Source organism: Cryptomeria japonica, unplaced genomic scaffold, assembly GCF_030272615.1.
Source record: "Cryptomeria japonica unplaced genomic scaffold, Sugi_1.0 HiC_scaffold_843, whole genome shotgun sequence".
NCBI lineage: Eukaryota > Viridiplantae > Streptophyta > Pinopsida > Cupressales > Cupressaceae > Cryptomeria > Cryptomeria japonica.
In genome coordinates, this window is record NW_026729578.1 from 29,626 (window position 1) to 52,430 (window position 22,805).

General features: G+C 41.2%; 1 protein-coding gene across 2 annotated transcripts in view; it reads right to left on the bottom strand.

Annotated features, from left to right (window-relative positions):
* LOC131069476 (pentatricopeptide repeat-containing protein At5g39980, chloroplastic-like) overlaps nt 1-22,513 on the bottom strand; it is a 39,205-nt gene extending 16,692 nt beyond the window's left edge. For both annotated transcript variants that reach the window (XM_058004914.1, XM_058004913.1), the window contains exon 1: nt 22,359-22,513. The gene's annotated coding sequence lies outside the window, so the exon portion shown is untranslated. The remainder of the gene's footprint in view (nt 1-22,358) is intronic.
* Between the last annotated feature and the right edge of the window lie 292 nt (nt 22,514-22,805).

The window sequence follows — 22,805 nt, forward strand, 5'->3', positions numbered from 1 at the left end:
AGCTATGACACGGTGCTCTCCCAGCACTCCCCGGACTCTAAAAGACTCATTCTTGTGAAGGCTAGTGAGTTGAGCAACCACGCCTCTATCATCTTTTCCACTTTCAGGCCCTTCAGGAGCCTCTTCATACTCGCTGTCCTCATTTTCATTCTGTTGTTCGAAGATTTCAGAATCTGATCCATCAACTGAATAGGACTCCATTTGATGTAAATTACCTTTCCCATGACACTTATGTCCCAGGGCCCAAGGTTCTCTGCAGGAATACCACAAATTCTTCCTCTGTAGCTCTTGGTGGAGCTCGTCATCCATCCAAGAAGAAAACTTCTTGGTCTAATTTGAAAACTTTTTTTTGTCCTTTCAGAAAGGGAAAAGCTTGGACTGAACTTTAGTTTTAGGAGCAGCCAACTCCATACTCCTAGACTTCTTGATTGCTTCAGCTAAGGTGGGCGGATCAAATGCTTTAACCCAACCTTTCAAGGGCTTTTCAAGTCTTTCAGTGAATAGTACCACTAGCCTCTTCTTAGAAATACTATTGACCATAACTAAAAGATTCTAGAGTTCAGTTATGTAGTTGTCCAAGGAGCCTTGTTGTTTGAGTTGTGTGAGCTCTCTGAATTTAACCTTTGGGTCCTTAGAATCAAACCTTTCAATCAGCTTGTCTGTGAACTCAACATATATAGTTATCAAATTATGACCAAGGGTGACCAACCCATGGTACCACCATTCGTGAGCAATACCATCCAAGTGCAAGGTAGCAAACTTGATGGCGTCTTCTTTGGGCATTGGCCTTAAAGACAAATAATTGTACAACTTCTGAACCCAAGCTCTAGCTGTGCGCTTATTGCTCCCATCAAAATGTGCTAGAGTGACCTTCCCAAGAGCTTGTTGATAGTCTTTTGGGGCGGAGTATCGGTTATCAAACCTCCCTTCCCTTTTCTTCTTCTGAATCATGAATTGAGCAAGAGACAAAATGTTTCGGATCTTCGTGGGAAGTGATGCATACTCCATGTAACATGCCCTTATCTCATCATCTACTGGGACTTCTACTACAGGTGGCGGTGATTCCTTAGGAAGGAATGCAGGTTGCAAGGGTCTTGACACCGAACCAGCTGGTATTCCACCATTGTTACTACTATGGTTGTTGCCATTCCCATTACCTCCTGAATTGTTAGAGGTGCTAGCATTGTATCCATTGGTTTTTGATTTTGACTTCGACCCCCACTAGTATTCTGATTCAGTGTGGCCAGCAACTGGGACATCATGTCCATCATAGTATCGAACTTTTTTTCAACTCTCTCCGCAGCCCCATTGGCATAATTTTGATATGATGTTCTCTCTGCCATTAAATCCACTAAATCGGTTGAATCAACCTCTTTCTCTCTGTTTCTCAAAACCTCGAAAAAGGTCTCTTCCACTGCCACTGATGGTATCTAATACTGCTGCCTTCTCTGTTCTCTGTTGTAGTAGCTAATATCTCTATCACTCATGGAGAGCCCTTAACACATAGGCTGGCAGGAAGAGTGGCTCTGATACCACTGTAATATCCCCAACAATTTTTTGTTTTGTTTTTTAACAGCTTACAAACACACCAATCACTCATTAGGGTTAGAATCATGCGATCCAAACTAGCTGAAAGGAACCCTACACCTTTTGATCACCGAGAGCCCAGACTGGGAGGGTGAAAGCATACGGTGTCAGGGGATTGTTAGATGCAACACTGAAAAACTGATTACAATATTGGGAGGCAAGTCATCCCCTTCACTTTCCAGCAGGTAAAAACAAAGAAACTTGGCGGTAAACCATCCAAGGAAACAAGAACACAAACAAACACAAATCACTCTACCGAGATATTTCAGCAAGCAGACTTATCACTAAACGAACTCGACTCAATCGCTTATGCAGTGGGAGGACAATTACAAACAAAAATCACTCGACCACTTATGCAGCGGGAGGACTGAACTACAAACTAAATTACAAAAACTGAAGGTGGCCAAGCCAGCCTCTTCCACTTATGCAGTGGGAATTACAATGAAGTTCTTCAGATACGATAGAGGTTAGTACTACTAACCAACAATTACAACGATGAGTACAATAAAGTATCAATGAACAAAACATTGAAAACTCAGAGAATTACAAGCTAAAACACAATTAGACAAATCCAATATAAAAATACCAACACTCCAGCGAGAGTCCAGCAACAAAAGCTCACCAACTCCTCCAAACAGCTCCGAATCGCACGCAAACACAGGCAAACAGGAGATATGATCTAGGAGACCAAAATAGGAGCAGAAAACCACACCAAAAACACTAACAAAGAGTGGCACACAACTCGAGGCATCCCCAGGAAGGGGCGGCCAACAGCAGAAGTTCAATTTGCCACTAAAAATCAGAATGCACACCAAAAGCCATGCCGAAATAGAAGAATGATTGCCCTCCAAATACGCTTCCAATGAGTCGATACCCAGATTAATGGGTCGCAAAGGCAAGGAGATATGAACAATTCTTCGCTTTAGCCACACCAAACCAACAACACAGGAAAACACTACACACTCTGAAATTTTGAAACACACACTGAAATCTTCACCAATAACACACCACTCAACTAGGTATTGTATCTCAAGTACGAAACTGTGCAAGCTAGGAAGCCACAACTTCGAAGCTCAAATTCATTCACCATTTTGGCAGCATAACGGTATATTTTCTCCAAGATACCCAAATGAGGCACCCAACCCTATATTAATAGATTTCTGAATCTGAAATCCAAATGCAAATGACGCCAAATTCACTTGAAATTCATTTCATTTCATTACATGACCCCCTCAAGACATGGCATCCACTTTTCCAAGTATGCCTACTCGCACATTTCCCAAGGCATACACTTGCAACATAAAAAATATTAAATACATGAAATATACGCATTTTGATGCCAATACCTGACTTAGGAAATAAAATGACTTAGGATAAATGATATTATTTTCCCCTCCTAAATTATTCCGCCCAAAAATAATCAGTGAAATAATTAAATATCAAACTTTAGGATAAAGTAATAATATTTAACTAAGCAATTATAAATCAACCACTGATCGTTGCCAAATCAACCATGTGAACTGTAGTGCAGAAAACAATAATCTGAACTGGATTGGAGCTCTTCTCAAGACTGCCAAAAGTAGCACTGCCTGAACTTGATAACTCAATGATGAACGGATAGTACCAAACCGATACTGAGAGGGGGGGTGAATCAGTACAGACAAAAACACATTCCTAAAACCGGTTTGTCAGCAGACATTGTGCTTTGGCAAACAAACAATAACACCGGTCTTAAACAAAGTACAACCGGCAAAACCCAGAATAACTGAGACAAGCATAAACCGGTTGACACTTATCTTTTCATACAATCTAATACATCATTTCCATTTCACCCTAGTGCATGAACAGATAATCTATCATCAAAAATATAAATAGCTAGATCAACATGATTTACCTTCAGACACACATCACTTAAACCATCACATGAATAACACCACACATGACACACAGATTTTTCACGTGGAAACCTAACTGGAAAAAACCACGGTGGGGATGAATACCCACAAGCTATTTTTGAACTCTTTAGAAGTCCGCTCTGTTAGGAGCCTTGTCCGGTTAAAGACTGATACAATAGGTTCTGTTAGGAACCGATCCTGTTAGGGATCACCCGATTAAGGGATGGCTAGAATACCCTGTTAAAGGTTACCTTGTTAGAGGATTTCAAGAACTCAATGGTTTTGAGTCACCCTGTCAAAGGATTTACAGTAAGCCGGTTAAAGCTACCCTGTTAAAGGATTTCCCAACTGTTGAAGTGGTTAGAGATCAACAGGTATTACAATGATTTGGTAACAGCACTCAATGCCAATGCAGATCTGCTTTAGCTCCTCTTCACCTTCTGCACTTACACTCTGCAGGTATCACTTCTCTCCTCTGGTCTGGCAAGAATCACGTATCTCTTCACTTGGATACACACACACAACTTTTGCCAACAACTTCAGAAATAAACACAACATCGACCTTATAGGAAACAGATAGGTCGGTAGCATAAACCCTAAACCCTAAACCTGTTAGGTTAAGCAATTCAAATGGTTCAATCCTGACCGTTGAGCACATTGCATTAAATGCAACAGTCTTGAACCGATCTCAAGAAGTTCTCCATCGTTCGTTTTTTCACCGCTTTCATGGCGGCTGATAACCCTTCACGCGTTTTCACCATTTACAGACTTTGCACATTCCTGAGGTAGATAGGAACAATCTCCTTCATGCAAGATCCTTCACGCGCACAAGGCTGACGTGGCAACACGATCTGTTCTTCGTTACAATGCTAACTCATCACACAAAGTCACCGATTGAGTCACACAGGCTTGAAGCACTTGAACCGGAAACCCTGAAGTTAAGACTACCAACCGGTAGTCATACAAAGCTTCCATGTACCGGTTTCCATATCAACATGCCGGTTTACCTTGAACAAACACACCGCTTCACTTTGGCACATATACCGATTCACAATGTTATACCGGTTCTCACATATACCGGTTCTTGGTAACATACCGGTTCTCTCTTCTTCACCAAATTGACATCAATGACAACATACAATGTCATCATGTCCTCATACCGGTTCACATAATGCCAACAGAACTGACACTTACAAAAAGTAGTAAGTCATGAAAACAACTCCGAAAAACATGCTCGTCGAACCCTGAGAATGAGCTCGGAAAACCCAGAAAAACCTCAAAATCCAGTCAGCTACCACCAACTTGCTAAAAATAGTAAAATTTTGTAAACTTGGGGAAATATACAAAATTGTGATTTCAACCACAGTGTGTGAGTAAAACTCTCTTAATTAAGGGAAGGCTCCCCCTATCTAACTACAACTTTAAAAATAAAATAGGATGAAACAACAATCTTTCTTCTTCTTTCAAGAAAGACAATATCCTTTTCTCTAAACAGAAAAGTGATAGCGATTTGATATAAAACAACAGTAACAACTTTTGAAATGAAATGAGAGAAAGGAAATGAAGTTTCCTAAAAGCTCAAAGACTTCCGTCACTTCCTTCGGGACGGGAGAGCATTATCAAGCTCAAAGACTTGATTATGTGAAGTCCTATCTACCCTTTTCTATACTAATTTGATTAAGAATTATAACATCACAAAGACTGAAATATCTTATCCTTTCTATATAAAACAATGGGAAGTAGTATAAGCTCAAAGACTCACAGCTATTTCTCACAAAATCTACTCCTAAATTCTCTTAAGAATAAGTGCAAGCACAAAGACTTACAGCTTTTCTCAAAAGAATATTTATTCTAATCTATATTAACCTCAAATATTTGCAGCACAAAGACTGCAAATCAAATTCAATTAAGTTCTTTGAAGAAACACTTGCAAGAAAGATAATATAGAACACAAACTCAAGAATGTAGCACAAAGACTCAAAGCTTGAGAAATTTCCTTATATTTCTTTCAATTCTTGAATTCACACATGAAAGCTCAAAGACATCTTTGCTGTAAATTTGGTAGAGTTTTTGCTTGCTTTCCCAAAAGATAAAAATTACAATAGACCCCTCAAGTATTTATAGAAGAGGAGTCTTGAGGAAAAGGTGGGAGGATCCTAACTAACTTGAGAGATTCTCTCAACCACCAAGACTTATTCGATAACTAACTAAGACTTATTCCAACTACAGTCCTAACTGAACACAACTTGTAGTTGTCTTACATGTAATTACAAAAGTGCAAGTAAAGACTTAAATTGCATTTTACAAAAAGGCTTTTACATGCAACTTGTCAAAAGAAAAACTACAACTAAAAGATTACAAATCTGGAAAAATACAACTAAGTGTTGAAAAACACTTAAGCTGCAGCACGTGAAAACATGAATCCTTCGAACTTTTGGATGATCATTTGTAGCTCATCAAGGTCCGGTTCATGGGTGTTCTTGGCAACGATCATGGTTTTGACGACAACATCGCTGCAACGAAGGATTGTGGCATTATTTCTCTCAAAGGAAGACTGAATCTCTCGTAAGTAACCTTGATAAGTCACTAAGGCTTGAATGGATGCTGCTGAAAATGGTTCGCTTTTCCACTCTTGACGGATCTTCAACTGTAGATCAGAAAGAACCTTTTCTTCTATCAACAATTCTCCATCATGACCTATGATGGTGCAAGAAGCTTTCTGACAATGAGAGACCATATCCTGAAAAACTTCCATTCGCAGCCTCATAGCATCATCAATGTCTTCAATAAGTGACTGTAAGTGTAAGTTATATTCATTGAGAACATGATTGTAAGAAAAATATCATACTTTAATTATAGAAGTTTTAAAATGCAAAATAAGGAATTATGATGCAAATTGTTAAACAATATTTCATTCCATTAATTTAGCATTGGACTGTGATGATCAAACTTGAATAAATTTGGTTGTGATCAAAAAGTCCTGAGCATTAATTTATGACCAATTACAAATTCCTTGATTGAATGAAGTAACTCGTATGCACTAGGACACAAATTTGTTTCATGAAGTGTTATAATTCAAGTTGTAATAGTATACATCTTGAGAACTTGTTGTCAAATTTTACAAAATGGGTCATAAATAGTTGGTGAATAATTGGTGAATAATCAGATAACACAGTAGTTCCTGCACGTACCAAGCATTCATGGAACAGAACAATTGTACATCGTAACATAAATGACAAATGATAATAATTAGACCAGAAAGTTATATCTTTATTCCAATGTCCAAAATTGTCCATACATCATCTCCCCCTGCTGAGGTTCCAACCAAACAATATATAGACCCGACGATTGGCCAAGTTGCCAACCGTCACCAACTCCCAACTACCCGACGGGAACCTCTCGGCAACAACAAAACATAACCACACATAATACACTTATAATTATTATTCATACTAACATACGTTTTTACCCCTAACATTAGCCCCCCCAAAAATGTAGTCGTCTTCCAGACGACTCAGACAAGATAACCGAAAAACATAACTAAGACCGAGAAGAGGGAGGAGGCGTCCCTGTAGTGGTCGTTGTAGGAGGCTGCTGTCCGGCCTGGAGTTTCAGGTTCTTTTCTGCCGTTCGCGAGCTTTCTTTACCATGTGAGCAACTTCCAGTAGCTTTTTATCCTTTTGTTCCAGCTGTGAAGTGAGCGCCGCCACCTGGGCTGCTAATGCCTATGCCTCCTTCTCCTGTATGCTGCAGTGGGCCTCATAGGTAGTCATCTTCATTTCCATCTCCTTCCTCAGACTCCTCTCTACTGTGGCCAACTCTGCCTGCTTCTTACCCTCCTTTTCCAGGGTTGTTATGCATGAGCCTCTTTCTCCACTTGATGCTGCCGCATCTGTAAGTACACCTCTCGAAAAACCCCCTCCATGCTGCAGAAGGTGGTGCCTAAAGTGCCTGTACCTCCTATCAAGTGCCTGTGGGTCCAATTCTGAATCATATCGGGCGTACTATGGTCCGGCCACCCCTGCTGCTCAAAGTGTTGTGTGAACTCATCCTTGCACCCCTCAGTCATGAAGTGACACAGCTGTGTAGCATCTACTGAATTGCAGGCCTCCATCTGTCCAATATGCTGAGCCATGCTGCGTGCAACATCAGAGAGCCCTTGTAGCTCCTCTAAGAATCATCTGAGTGAGCCTGCTGGGTCATTCGGGTCGGGTGGTGTGATATGAAGTCCTGTGAAAGCTCCTGCCCTCTGCTTGTCCCTTCCCTGCTGCCGTTCCTGATCAATGGATCTCTCTCCTACCAGATCTGGGACAGAGGTCTCTCTATCTGTGGTCATGCTTGGCCCAATGGCCATGTTAAGTGGTGCAGGAGAGGGGGGAAGGTGAGGGGCGAGGGCGAACTGCCCCAGCCATCCATCCATCCAGTGAGGCGTCTATATCGTCATCTGTCAGAGTATCCAAGGCTGCCTCTAAGTTAGCTGGTACCGTACTGGTTTCTGCTAGCACCGTACCTGTTCCTGCTGGCACCGTACCGGTTTCTGCCGACACCGTACCAGTTTCTGCTGCCACTGTACCAGATTTTGTCGCCACCGTACCAGTTTCTGTCGCCACCGTACCAGGTTTTGTTGGTACCATACCGGTTTTTGCCTCCAAGTCATCCATACCGGTTTGTGCTGGTACTGTACCAGTTTGTGATGGTACCATACTAGTTTCTACTAGTACTGTACCGGTTTCTGCTAGTACCGTACTAGTTCCTACTAGCATAGTACCAGTTTCTGCTAGTACTGTATCGGTTTGTACTAGTACCGTACCGATTTTTGCTAGTACCGTATTGGTTTCTACTGGTACCGTACCGGTTCTTGCTGGTACCGTATCGGTACATGTTGGCACTGTACCAGTACCTGTTGATGTTGTACAAGTACCAATTACCTATACGGCGACATCGTTTTTCCCTAGTGCGGCCTCCTCTACCATTGTCTGGTTTGCCATACTGGTACGGACCATTGGGCCAACTACTACCTCTACACTGTACGGGTTAACTCATGCACTTCCGCTCCTTGGTCGTACGACCTCTTCAACCTGTGCCAACTCTTCACTCAACTCCACATGGATGGCACAAATCTCTGCACAAATACCCTCAAACTTTTCATACAACTGCTCCCTGCGTGTACGAACGTCGCGAAGGAGGGGATTGTACGGATCCTGCACGTACGGTATGTCTATTTTCTGACCGTACAGTATTTCTCCTTTATCCATTGCTAGTCGTACAAGATCGTATGGCTTAGTTTCCTGTGGGTGCAATGTTTCGCCGTACGATATTCTTCCCCTTGCAAGTCGTACACCGTACGAGCTATGCCAGTCTCCCTTCTTTGTCAACCGTACGTCGTACAGATAACTCAAACACTCCCTCGACTGGCGTACGTCGTACGAGTGATCCAGTACAAGGTTTCAGTCATCCCCTACGAGTATCACCTGCGGGTCCTCGTCCTTGCCTAGATTGATTTTTTTCACATCCCTTTCCTCGTACTTGATGGGTTTATCCCATTCAAACTGGTGGGTTGGCGTGTCGTACATCCGTGCCATTCCCTCTTGGTATCTACCGCACTCCAAGGGAAAGGGTTGTTCTTCCATCTCGCCGCTTGATTCTCCTATCTCACATATTTGAAGCATGTGACACTCTAAGTGGAAGACCTCATAGTCCTCCATTTGCCAATGAAAAAGTCTCGCCAATGAACTGGTTCCATCCTCGGGACATCCGTCCAGTTCCAACACTCCTTCCTCGTCGGGTTCTTTCCCTCCTCTGTCTCCTTCAGAACCCCACTCCCATATATTTGAATCTTCTGAGTCGGAATCCGATGACGCGAGCTCTTCGCTAACGGACTGGTTCCTTAGATCAATTACATACTTATGACCCTCAGAGAGGGTCCAGGGCGAAATCCTCAAGAAGTTTCATTAAGCCTTGTTTTAAAAATTAATATTCTCCAAATTGCATTAGATCGCCAAAATTGCTAATTTTGAGGCATTTGAAAAAATTAAAATTAAATTGGCATTAAATAAAAGACATTTTGGCATTTAATAAATTAATTTTAAGCCTTAAAAAATCGAACTTCTATCTTGGAGGCATTTAAAATTAATTTGTATTAAATTAAAATTAAATATAAAGTGCTTAAGGCCTTACTTTCATTTATTTTGCCAAGTCGGCCCCTTTTGTGGAATTTTATTTATTTTTTTTAACCTCTTTTTGCCAAGTCGGCCTAGAGGGAGCAAAAGGGTGAGCGCTCTATATATTGGAGGTGTTTTTTCACAATTCAAATCATTCAATCATTGCTTCAAGTACGAATTTGGAAGGTTAATTGAAGGTGCGAAATCTGGTTTGCTTGGAGCGAATTTATTTCAAATGTTGGAGACTAGAAGGAAGTGGAGTTGACTCTTGTGAAGGCTAAAGGAGGTGCATTTTATTCAAGGGAGAGCTTTGATCTACATTTTGCTTAGCGAAATTCATCTATTTTTGCATCATTTCTTAGAGTTAATACTCAAGAGGAGGTATGGCAAAATCATCTTAACACTCTTGTTCAAGGTTTGATTTTTGGACATTTGTTTTGAAAAATCTAAGTATTGCATGGTTAATTAGGAAATGATAACTCAAGATTTATCATGAAGTTTCCTAATTAAAATCTTAAATCTCCCTTTTAAGTTTAATTTCTACACTTCAAGATATATTACTAATTTTGAGATGTTGTGTAGGTATCAAGATGGCGACTCCAAGGATAGGAGCATCTACAAGTCGGCAGGTTCTCATCAAAGAAGATCCGGCCCAGGACAAAGATGACCTCCTCCAGTCTAGCATCGACAAGGACAACCTTCTTCGGTCAAGCATCATCATGACTAACCTCTTCCAATCTAGCATTCCAAGGCGAGGTACATCAATCACCCTGCACATCAAAGACAAAGAAGTTAGAGCAAGGGTTCGTTGAAGAAGCAGATAGTTTCAGAAGAGTTAATTAAAGCTAGCTTCTCAGCAACATCAAATTGGCATCAACCAAGTGTCAGACGAGGTGGCATCCCAGTCATCACTTCTCCAGTCGATGTGGTCCACCTCAGCGTGTCTAGATTCAATGTACCTAACTCATGGGAGGTGGCACAAACTTCTATGTACCTACCCCAGCTATCTATTGGTCGATTTTTCCAGAGAAGACATGTGTCCTAAAGATGTAATTTTATCATTGGTCAAGCATTAAATGTTATGTAATGGTTGTAACAAACCCTAATTAGGGTTTTCATTGTTTAATCCTGGCCATTGATCTCAAATGGATCTGAGCCATTGAATTGTATTGTGGGCACTATATAAGCCCCGACTCTTCATTTTGTAAGGCAGTTAGAAAGAAGTTGGAAGCAGTTAGAAGGTAGGGAGTGAATAGTTAGAAGCTGATTAGCCAGTTGATAGAATAGCAATTAGAGTAGAGTAGAGAGAGAAGGCAAAGATTGTTGCCAAGATGTTGTTGTAAAAGACTTGTAAAACTTCATTGAAGAAATGGTGAAATTTATGGGTCGATTCGACAATTTGCATGGTCTCTATACTTCTCATATTTGATTTCATGTTATTAGATGAGTGGAAGAAATGTGCTTGATTGATGGTGAAATTCGTATATCCATACTACTAGCAGTTTGTTGATTGCAAACTTGCCTTGTGTAGTCAACTGGAATCATTCAACTTAAGCTTAACTTCAATTGTCGCTTCTTCATTGATATGCATCAGCTTGATGGTGTCTATGCCTGTAGTGATGATTTGAACATCATAAAGTTTTCCTTCGAAGATCGCACTAACCTTGTGGAGATGGTCCTGTGATGTCAAAACAAGACTTAGTTAGAATTTCATCAAAGATCATTCATTGCTCCTACATTCTTAGTATCAGAATTAGATCCTTTCCTCACCCTCCTTTTTCCTTTTTTTTTCAAATCTAAGCTAGTAAAATCCTGTGATTCCAGCAAATCAGACGTTCAAGTCATCAAGTGTAAGTCCCCTTGTGATTCCAGCAAAATCACATCATACCATAAAGAGCTTATCCACACGTAGAGATCCTACAACAAAGAACCTTGAAGTTTCTCCGATTGATCCTTTTCGCGATATCTTCAGCATTCCGAAACTTTACTCAAGAGAGGATAAGGTACCTTTAGGTATTTTATTCTGTGTTTGCATGTGCATAAAAAACACATCAACACGTACCAGATTCCTTCACCGGGTCCGTACTACATGGTTCCGCCACCGTTTGGTGTTCCTGACCGAGGGTAGTGCCCATGGTTACATTTGTCAGAGCCATCCTTAACTGTGGCATGGTCTGCAGAAGGTCATACACCTGTATGGGTATTGTGGTTTGTAACATCTGCTTAATGATAGTTTTCTCTGGTTTTGACCGGACTGGTGTACCGGCTGCCACGTGCGAAGCCCTCCGCTCTCCAGCCATCGCCCGCTCGATATCCGCCCTTGCCTCCTGGAGCCTTTCTTTTTCTGTGCGAGGGTCAAGATACATGGCTTTCTTGTTTTGCAACCTTGTGATTGTCAGTACGTCTTCTCTTGATCCCTCCACATCAAGCATGTTCACCCCTTTTTGTTTTGGACAATCTATGTCCTCGTGATTTCCTGGACCGCACCAACTGCACAACAAACTTCCTGTATCACCTCCGTTTTGGCATTCTTGAGCAAAGTGACCCAATTCGTTGCACTTCCTGCACTGAATCATGGGTCGCCCCTTCCCGTTGTATTGAATTCTGCTCCTTGGTGTGTTATTATTGGATCTGTTGTTATCCCTCCGATTATTCCTGTACCCTTCAGGTGAGGCGTCAGAGTTTGCTGTTGGCTTCGGCGGTGTTGCCGACAGTGTGGTTTGGTCGGGTTGGGCGTAGAGCACTTGTGTGCTCCATGCTTTCAAGTTGTACGGGCATTCCTTAGTGGAATGTCTTGTTACTTGGCAGATGTCACAGAAAACTTTACGTGGACAACTTCTTTGAGTGTGTCCTTCCGTCTTGCAGTCAGTACACCATAATTCTTTTCCTTCCCTACCACTTTCTTTGTCACCTTTTAACTCCTTCATCATCCTCATCATATCCTTCCAGAGTGCTTGCACAGTTTTGGATCCCCCGTCGCTGTCTTCGTCCGTGCTGTCACCATCACTGGTCCGTTGCTTCCCCCGGGATGTCTTGTTTTCACTTTCAATATCCATGGCGCAGTTGTATGCTTCATCGTATGATGGCGGAGGGACTACTTTCATCGTCCTTCTCAGGGATGGTACCAATCCTTCCACGAACCACCACTTCTTGAGGCCATCTGTCGACTGGTTCTCCATTTTGTTAAGTAGTTCCCTCAGCCTCCCGTTATATGCGCGCACACTTTCGTTTTTTCCTTGTTTGGTATTGTAAATTTCCGCCACAATTTCATTGTCGTCCCGTAGGAGTTTGAATTCTTCCTCGAAGGCCTTCTTCAGATTGCTCTAGGATGTTTTATGCTGAGCATCAAGGTTTGTGTACCAGTCAATAGCTATTCCTCGCAGAGTGGCCGGAAATGCCTTCACCCAGTAGTCCCGATCGTCCTAGCCATTTGCTTCCCAGATGGTGACGCATGTCTTGCAATGCCATACGGGGTCCTCTAACCCATCGCCCATGAATTTTGCAAGTTTTTGTTTCTCCGGGGTGTGTGCCATCGTTCTTTTCTGTGCGGTTTTATGCAGTGCCTGGAAATGGCTATATGCCGGAAAGGTACGATGTGTCTGAAGGGTACCGTACGCTCTTGGTTTGGTTGGGCCCCTGCCAACCGAGCTTTGGTCACCTTCACTTCTATCGTCCCTCCTTCCCGGGGTTTCCAGATCCGATCTTCCTATTTCGATTCTCTCCGACAAGGACAAGTTTTTAATGCCGGACAACGTTGCTTCGAAAATAGTGGCGATTTCCTCGTGCAGGTCTCGTACCACCTCCTCTCCTTGTTCGGAAAATTCCGATTGAGTGCTTTGTGATTCGGCTCTGGAGTCTTCTTCACTTGACGTCAAGTGTGGGGCCTGGTCGGCGAGATCTTCTCCGCTACGTCTGGAAGTGGCAGGTTCCTGGCGACCTCAGCCAACTCCTTCCACGTACACGGTTTTTGCCTCTCCCAACTACGACTCTAACTCACACTCCGACTTCACCTGTGCTCCGGACTCCTTGAGTCAGCAACTTCTCTTAGTCGCCGTCTCCTGTCGGCCTATTCTTTTATACAAAGAGATCTCCGTACAGTTCCTTCGTTTACTCCTTCGGTAGCAGTGGTACGTCTGTCTTTGTTCGACCGTAGGGGCATCAAGTGCCAGAGGTACGGCGCCGATTGGCCTCCCTCTCCTCTTCCTCCCTACAACTCCATTCCTCGTACCATCAAAGAACTTGTTGCCGCCAAAGTTCCTTTGTCGTTTCCTCCCTTTGGTCTTGGCGTGCAATCAAATTTCTGGCGAATAACCTTGGAATACTCCTGAGTAGGTCAAAGACGAGGGTGCTGATGGTGAGTTCACCACGTACCCTGCCTTCCGAGACGGCTCTCTCCTGAGCCTCTCGCTGTACGTACTGCGTGACCGACACGTCCCACAACTCCAGCAAGTCTGTCGTCAACTGATCCCCTCGTTCCTCTTCCGCGGTACTCTCTTCGTGCGTGTCGCTATCCACGACAATTAATTGCTAGTTAAACAGTCGGCCCATTGATTGCTTCCGCCTGCCGCCATAGTTATCTCCAGGTTCGTTCAGGCAACGGCGCCAAAATGTTTAGTCATAAATGTATAGTTGGTGAATAATCAGATAACACAATAGTTCCTGCACGTACCAAGCATTCATGGAACAGAACAATTGTACATCGTAACATAAATGACAAATGATAATAATTAGACTAGAAAGTTATATCTTTATTCCAATGTCCAGAATTGTCCATACATCATCTCCCCCTGCCGAGGTTCCAACCAAACAATATATAGACCCAATGGTTGGCCAAGTTGCCAACCGTAACTAACTCCCAACTACCCAACGGGAACCTCTCGGCAACAGCAAAACATAACCACACATAACGCACTTATAATTATTATTCATACTAACATACATTTTTACCCCTAACAAACCTAGAAAAAAATTCTGTTTTGTTGGGGTTCTTACACTGGTATCAAAGCCTAGGCTCCAAGCTCTATTGGTTTCATGAAGTTTTATGATTCAAGTTGTGACAATATTGTTAGCTTTAGATCAGACTGAAAGCAAATAAACAGAACAATAACACAATGCACACACAGAACACAAAACTATCCTGGGAAAACCTATCTCTTGGAGGTGAAAAACCCAGCAAGAAATCCTAATCTTAAATAGGCAATAATCAGCATGTAGTTTTACAACTTTGCTTCAACTCTTGAAGCAACACATGAATCGGAATAAGGATTCCAAGCTAGGGCACAATCAATGGCATAACAACTTATCTGCTATATCTCAATGCACAGCAGACCATGTGCTGATCCAGAGGATTATTCGCTGATCAGAAGTGTGATGCGCTGCCTCTAAATTCGGATCACAGACCAGGGAATTGAATTGTTGCCTCAGTAAGATGATTTGCTGAACAAAGGAGATGATTCGCTAGAGTAAATCGCTGACCATAAGCAGAGGTAAATTCGCAGACTGTGAATGGATAATTCGCTGATGCTCTGCTGAAGGTTTTCGCTTAGTGAATGAAGGATGAAATGAACTTGTTGAATGTGTGTTATGAATGACAAACACATCTCCTTTATATATGAGGAAAATACCTATTCACAATAGGTCGGCCAGGCACCTATTCACAATAGGTCGTCTTACAACAATAAAATAGTTCTTTAATCTTGGCGCCCAATAAAGGGTCAGCCCTATCCACACATTACATTATTTATCATTTAATTGCACATAAAATGTGACTAAGGCCGATAGGCCAATTAGTCACCTACAAGTGTTAGGTTGGCCCTAGAAGAGATCCAACCTAGCTACAAATATCAACACTGCCTCTTAGCTAGGGAGGAGACCTTCTCAAGATCTAAGTCACATAGTGACAACCACCATGGCTATTCCCAGAGGGTGGGTCCATCATGGCTACTCCCATGGATGGAAAACAAATAAACACAAGTGCCCATCACGAAATCCTCAACGTGATGTCGTCATCTCATCATGACGTTCACCATAGCTACTCCCAGAGGGTGAATAAACACAAGTGCCAAGTCATGGAGTCTCTCACATGACATCCACCATACCTACTCGCAAAGAAGAATGCATTAACAAGGGTTTGCACCTCAAACTTCTCTCACAGAGAAGAATGCATTAACAAACTTGTCAAGACGATGTGGCTCCCTCTGAAGCTGAAATGTTATTTCCTCCTTTTAGAATAAGAACCCTTCCGAATTGAAATTAGACCTTGACTCCTCCCGAGGTGTCCCTATGTCAATTTCCGCAAAAGAAACTAGATGAGTAGACCTGAATTTGCAATCTCAAGCAATGTGGCCATACTTGTCACATTGAATGAGAGATAAATCCTTCTTTTCGGTTCTGAAACAGAATCTGATTCTCTATCTCTATCCCTCTGAATAGGTTCTTCCTCATTGAGAGGTGTCTCTAGATGTGCGTTGCCAACTTAGTCCTATGGCAGCAAGCTGTGTCTCCATTTTTTAGTCTGCATGACTTCATCATCCTTATGCTCCTCGATCCATCCTGGAAGCATTTAAGAGAGATTACTAATAGTTCATAGAATCAAACTATCTCGAATTAGACACATACATGATTCACTATATCAAAGCATGAGTTAATAACTTCATAGAAGATTCATGAACATTTACAGGAATACTTATCTCTTTATTGATGGTAACCATGGAGTTAGTCCTGCAACTGTATCTTATCTTTTCTTCCACTTAGACACTTAGTTCAGGAATGTCGCCTGTCAGGTCTGGGGCATGCCAACCCTTTTCTTAAAACTCATGCCAACGGTCACAATGATACACGAAGATTGAATGGGACGCCCTCAAATCTTCAAATCGCTGACACAAAGTTAGCAAGTCAGCAGCTTCAAGAACTTTAACCAAGAGATCTAGAGCTTGTCTTGCCAATTTCTGCTTCTCTTCAAAAAAATCCACAGCAGTGTTAGCTCTATGCGGACACTCATAATTTGTAATCTGATTCATTGTAATAGCTTGGGCATCCGTCCCTCAATTTGAAACTCATGACATCCATACATCTTCTACCATTTGGCCCAATATAATACTGCATCAATGCAGCAACTAATTTGTAGCAATCAGGTCACCCTCATCTGAACAAAGCCAAAAATTAAACATGCGTCTGGGACAATCAGCAGCAGTATGCCAGTTGAATAACATCTTCAACAGCTACAGGGCATATCCACAAGGGATAGCATCCACGAGCCCAGGAATATATTTCAAGACTAGCATCCATCACAGGCTGCTAAGATTATCATTCAATTAACCCATTAGCAACGAGAAAAATTTCACCATTAATAACTTCTTCAGCAAATTCCAGGATGGGTTGTTTCAGCCCATCTGAGAAGTTTGATTGTCTTGATTCCGATTTAGCACCTCTGCGAAACTGGATGAACAACCCAAACATTATTTTCGAATTTTTGGATTTAGGAAGCGAATCCCATTTAGGAATAACCGTGACTGCGATATTCTGATTAGGTGATGCATTAACCACAACGCCCTTGAGAGAAACCCCTAGGTACAGCGAAGAGCATGGAGTATCCGCATTAGTGTTAAAATCCATCCGCAATCCTTAACCACCACCATGTGCATTTGAGCATACAAAATATGTCTTTCATTATCAACTACTAACTCCATAATTGAATCTACAGCTCCAAACTTCAAAATATTAGGCAACACCCATCTTGAAACCAGGTTGTCTAGCCCTCCTGTCAATCTGATTGGATCTTTCCTAACCTAGCTCTGATACCATGTTAGTTTTAGATCAGATTGAAAGCAAATAAACAGAACAATAACACAATGCACACACAGAACTATCCTGGGAAAAGCTCCCTCTTGGAGGTGAAAAACCCAGCAAGAAATCTTAATCTTAAATAGGCAATAATCAGCATGTAGTTTTACAATTTTGCTTCAACTCTTGAAGCAACACATGAAGAATAAGGATTCCAAACTAGGGCACAATCAATGGCATAACTACTTATCTGCTATATCTCAATGCACAGCAGACCATGCGCTGATCCAGAGGATTATATGCTGATCAGAAGTGTGATGTGCTGCCTCTAAATTCGGATCACAGACCAGGGAATTGAATCGCTGCCTCAGTAAGATGATTCGCTGCACAAAGGAGATGATTCGCTGGAGTAAATCGCTGACCATAAGCAGAGGTAAATTCGCTGACTGTGAATGGATAATTCGCTGACTGTGAATGGATAATCGCTGATGCTCTGCTGAAGGAGTTCGCTGAGTGAATGAAGGATGAAATGAACTTGTTGAATGTGTGTTATGAATGGCAAACACATCTCCTTTATATAGGAGGAAAATACCTATTCACAATAGGTCGGCTTACAACAATAAAATAGTTCTTTAAGCTTGGCGCCCAATAAAGGGTCAGCCCTAACCACATGTTACATTATATATTATTTAATTGCACATAAAATGTGACTAAGGCCGATAGGCCAATTAGTCACCTACAAGTGTTAGGTCGGCCCTAGAAGGGATCCGACCTAGCTACAAACATCAACAAATATACATCTTGAGAAATGGTTGTCAAAAATTTCAAAATGGATTGAATCTGAAAAAAAGTTTGATTCATTTTTTGGGGGTACTTACACTGATATCAAATCCTAGGTTCCAGACTCTTACGAACTCTACATAGAATAGTTGTTGAAAATCTAGCGTCTTCTACTCTGTGTTCTCCTATAATGGTGAGCTAGGTGTAGTGTGTAGTGCAAGGGGAGAAGAGTCGGAAGAGGGGGTTGTTGAGCACCATTGATGTCAAAGGTGCAGTCAGTGTTGCCGTCAATGTCAAAGCATCCGAAAGATTGCAATTATCGTCATGTCATATCATAGCATCTATGTTCTAGAAAGACAGAGTCAAGTATGTTTAATAGCTCTATTAATTTTATCATTATGCTTCTGTTTTAGTAGTTCCTGAGTGTTTATCACATGAAATATTACCTGGAAGTATCTATGGTAAGTTTCTGAGGTTTGTTGTTGTGCAATCAGTTGCACTATCCTGGTGTTTGGTTCCACATTCCGCTGCAGTTGAGTTTTATGGCTTGTAGTTTGGAAGTTAAATAATACTAAATATTAAGTGTCATATTCCAAAGTTTCAAAGGTTGGGCTTCAACATACGGAAAGTTAGAAGTGACAGAGTGTTCACTATGCTAGCTGACCGACTGTGCCAATGTTCCAGTTTGATGTGCTAGAGGATTGTAATGTGTTCCAGCCAGAGGCAATGTGTTGATGTATTTTGGGGCCAATAGAGTATATGTTGGGTAATTCATATCATGTCCCTACACCAGGAGTAACATGTGGTCTTTTGGACCGAGTCTGTTACACGTTTGGTTTAAGGTTTATTCTTATGGCCAACTTGTGGATAATGTACTTATGTTCTAGGCCAACTTGTGAATGTAATTATCATTGTAATACATTTATATAGTTGATCTAGCTTCATTCCTAGAGTGACCGTTGATGTGAGTATTTGAAAGGTGTGATTGGTGTGCAAGTATGTGGGCGATGTTGTATGAATAGAATCTCAATCATTGTGTGTGGTTTCATTTGAAGATCTTATGCATAGTATGAGGAAGTTCTGAAGTTGATCAGATTAGGAAGCTGAGCATTCAACCTTGAAATCCCACATTTCATATCTCTAATTTTCTAATGAGATTGGTGTCTCACATGTTGAGATGGTCCTCAGATCTTGGATTAGGGGATTGGTGTCTCCTATAGGTTGGTGCCTACAAATCAATTTGGGGGTCAGGATCTCCAGTAGGTTGGTGCCTACAATATTGTAAATTCCTTATTATATTCCTGTGAGGCTAGATTTGGACAATAGATCCAAGCAGCTTTTCTCACCGTGGTTTTTCCCTTCCGGAATTCCGCGTAAATCTAGTTTCATTTGTGTGGGGATGTGTGTATGTGCTGATAAGTTTCTTTTTCATTAAGGAAAAAATAATAAATGCTACTTTGATGAATTGAGTTTGATGCTGGAGAAGTTATAATTAATTTTTAATCAATTGGAGACTGGCATATACTAATTCAGCATCCCCCCCCTCCCACCCCCCCTGTGTGCTTTATAGGGGTCATCAAGATAATCCAACTAATCCTCTTCCACCACCCACAAATGCTAATGTCTTGGCACAAGTACTTGAGTCCATCAATTCAATCAAGGTTCGATTGAGCAAGTGAGAAGCTCGTATGGTGGGATGGAAGTAGGAAGGAGTGTGGAACTTGTAGATCTTGATGAAGAAGTGGAAGCACCACTAGGGCCTAGAGTGCTAGTTCCAGAAAGGGGAGTTGCAGAACACTTCAAGCTGACAATAGAGTGGTCTGGTGCAAAATCAAGACAAAGCTCGTAGCCACCCCCTAAACTTTGTGGCAAGGAAGGTGGAGATGTAGCCAAAGCTTGGCTCATCAGCCTAGAAATGTATTTTGGACTGCAAGAATCATCGCCCAATGCATGATCTCGCATTGGGGTATTTCAGCTAAATTTAGAGGCTTCTCTATGGTGGAAGCACTTGAAAGCCAAAAAAAATTATGTCATACAAAATCTTACTTCGTCAGAGTATGAGAAAGAATTTCAGAGGTAATCTTTGGTAATCATAGGGAGAAAAATATTTTGGAATTCCAACTTCTTTACCAAGGTAGCATATCTGTGGCAAACTATGAGGCCAAGTTTACAAGCCTTCTCCGATATGTTAATTACATGCCAAATGAGGAGACTAAGGTCACTAAGTTTAAACTAGGTTTGCAAGATAAAAGCTCAATAGTGTGAAATAGCCACATCTAATAGAAAAAGTCAAAATCATTCCGAGTATAAGAAAAGTTTCTCAAAACCAACAAGAAATGATAAGGCTAATGCGACTCTTAAGAACTCTGATAAAGCAATTAAGTGGGAGAAAAGTGCCACCAAGTATCAGATGATTCCAATTACAGGAGATAACCAAGTTCCTATCAATTCAATTCCTACCAAGGGATGCTGGAATTTTGGTGGTGCTTACTATGAAAGGGATTGTCCTAATAAAAAGTAGAATCAAGAGGTAAGTCATAGGATCTATGGCGCAGTGCATAACTGGAAAGCAGAATATCAATCCACTCCTATAGAGCTAAGAGGTACGGTATCCAGTACTTCTACTATTCTACATCTATTTTGATCGATTTTGGGGCTGTAGATACTTTTGCATCTCCTAAATAGTTGATGTTCTCTTGGTGCATCTAATCTAAGAGAGAGTTGGAGGGAAGACACTGCCTCAAAAAAGCACAGTTCTATTTCAGAATGCTTGAATGGCATGGAATTGGATCTAGGAATCTTCAAAACTAAGGTTGACTTGCATTTGGTTGAGTTGGGGTTTTATGATGTTATCCTTGGTATGGATTGGCTATAATATCATAGTGCTAAGTTGGATTGTATGGCTAAGAAGGTTCAATGCCTCGATGATTCGGGAAATTGGGTAGAATTGCAAGGTGTCGATCCAAAAGAAAAAGTTTGAGCTCAATTTTACCCTTCAACTAAAGAGGAAGCTAGGAAAGGTTTTCAATTATTTGAAGTTGGATTGATGGACCTTCTAAGGATAAGGAGGTGGCCTTTCTGTATTTTCCCATACTCCGAGAATTCAGGGATATATTTCTAGAAGAATTGCCTAGGTTACCACCAGCTCAGGAATTTGAATTTTCCATTGATATAATGCCAGGATCAGCACCTACTTCTAAAGCTCCTTACCGTATAAATACAATAGATCTTCAAGCGTTGAACGTGCAATTGCATAGTTTTCTAAGTAAAGATTTAATAAGATCTAGTGTGTCACCATGGGGAGCATACAGGTGATAATTTTACACAATATGATTAGAATGGAAAATTTCAGAACCATCTGCCTCGCATTCTGGATGCACTGTATGGAGCGGTATAGCATCACTTCATTCACATTGAATAGCATCTGGACTGCTCTAAACCGTTCCAAACCATAAAGGTGCATCCAAAATGCTGGATTATGCTGTGGCAAACCATCTAGGACAAAGTATTTCAAGAAGAAAGCCATTGCTGATTAATAAGTGGACAGTGATTCAACCATTACAACAATAAGGGCAGAAAGAGACCATCAAGGGAGGAATTGCATAAGTCTAGTGTGCAGAGGATTGTCACTGATGGCGTAGAAGGGTTTCCTCTCTTCTCACTTATTAAATAGTATCATGGGCAGTGAATTTCTCCTTGTGTCTCATCATGAAATAGCTGGGTGACAAAGAAAAAGAGAGCTTCCAAAACCTCTTGGAAACCCAAATGCATCAATCATGAAGACCATCACACAATCATTTTACAACAAAATTGAATTGTGTACGAGAGACCGAATAGTTGAAGTACAACTCAGCTGCTAAGTAAAAATTGCATTTATGCGTCGTAAATCATGGACTGTCATCGATATACATGCTGCACATTAAACTCGCAGTGCTATGGAAGACAAAAATAGAAATTTAAAAATTTGAACAGAAAACTCATTTTTTAGAAAAGACCATGCAGAACTGCAAGTTATTGGGATTTGGGGTTCTCTTTTGGAGTCCAGGCAAAGCTTCCACAGAAAAAAAAATTAATAGTTGATCTTGAACCAGAGAGTCTTTGGTTGCTTCATGATTATTAGAACTGTGTGGGAAAAAGAGGTTGCTGAACTTACTGAAAAGAGGGTGTTGCTGTGCATTAAAAGATTGGCTGCCTTATCCCGTCTCCCTCCCACACACTTTGATATGCTGTGGTTGGGTGATGGATATGAAACTGTGTAAAGCAATCATATCCCTCTTTGGTAATTTTACATTTTGGCATATTAATTTTGGACCTTTATTTTTATTTTTGTCCTTATGGTTGTGGGATTAATTAAGGAAAATATACACTTGCAAGCTAATGTGCTCCGCTATGTAGGAAAAATGTTTATTTAGTCTATCGATCCAAAAAAAAATGTATGTTTTGGAGGATGTTTTGGATTTTATTTAGTGTTATATGTATTATAAGGAATATATTGTATATCAAAGTGGGGTATATATAGTTTTTTTTTTAGGTCATGTCAAAGTAAGTCATTGAGGTTTACTTGATATTTCAAAGAAAGAACTTAAAACTAAATTTTAGC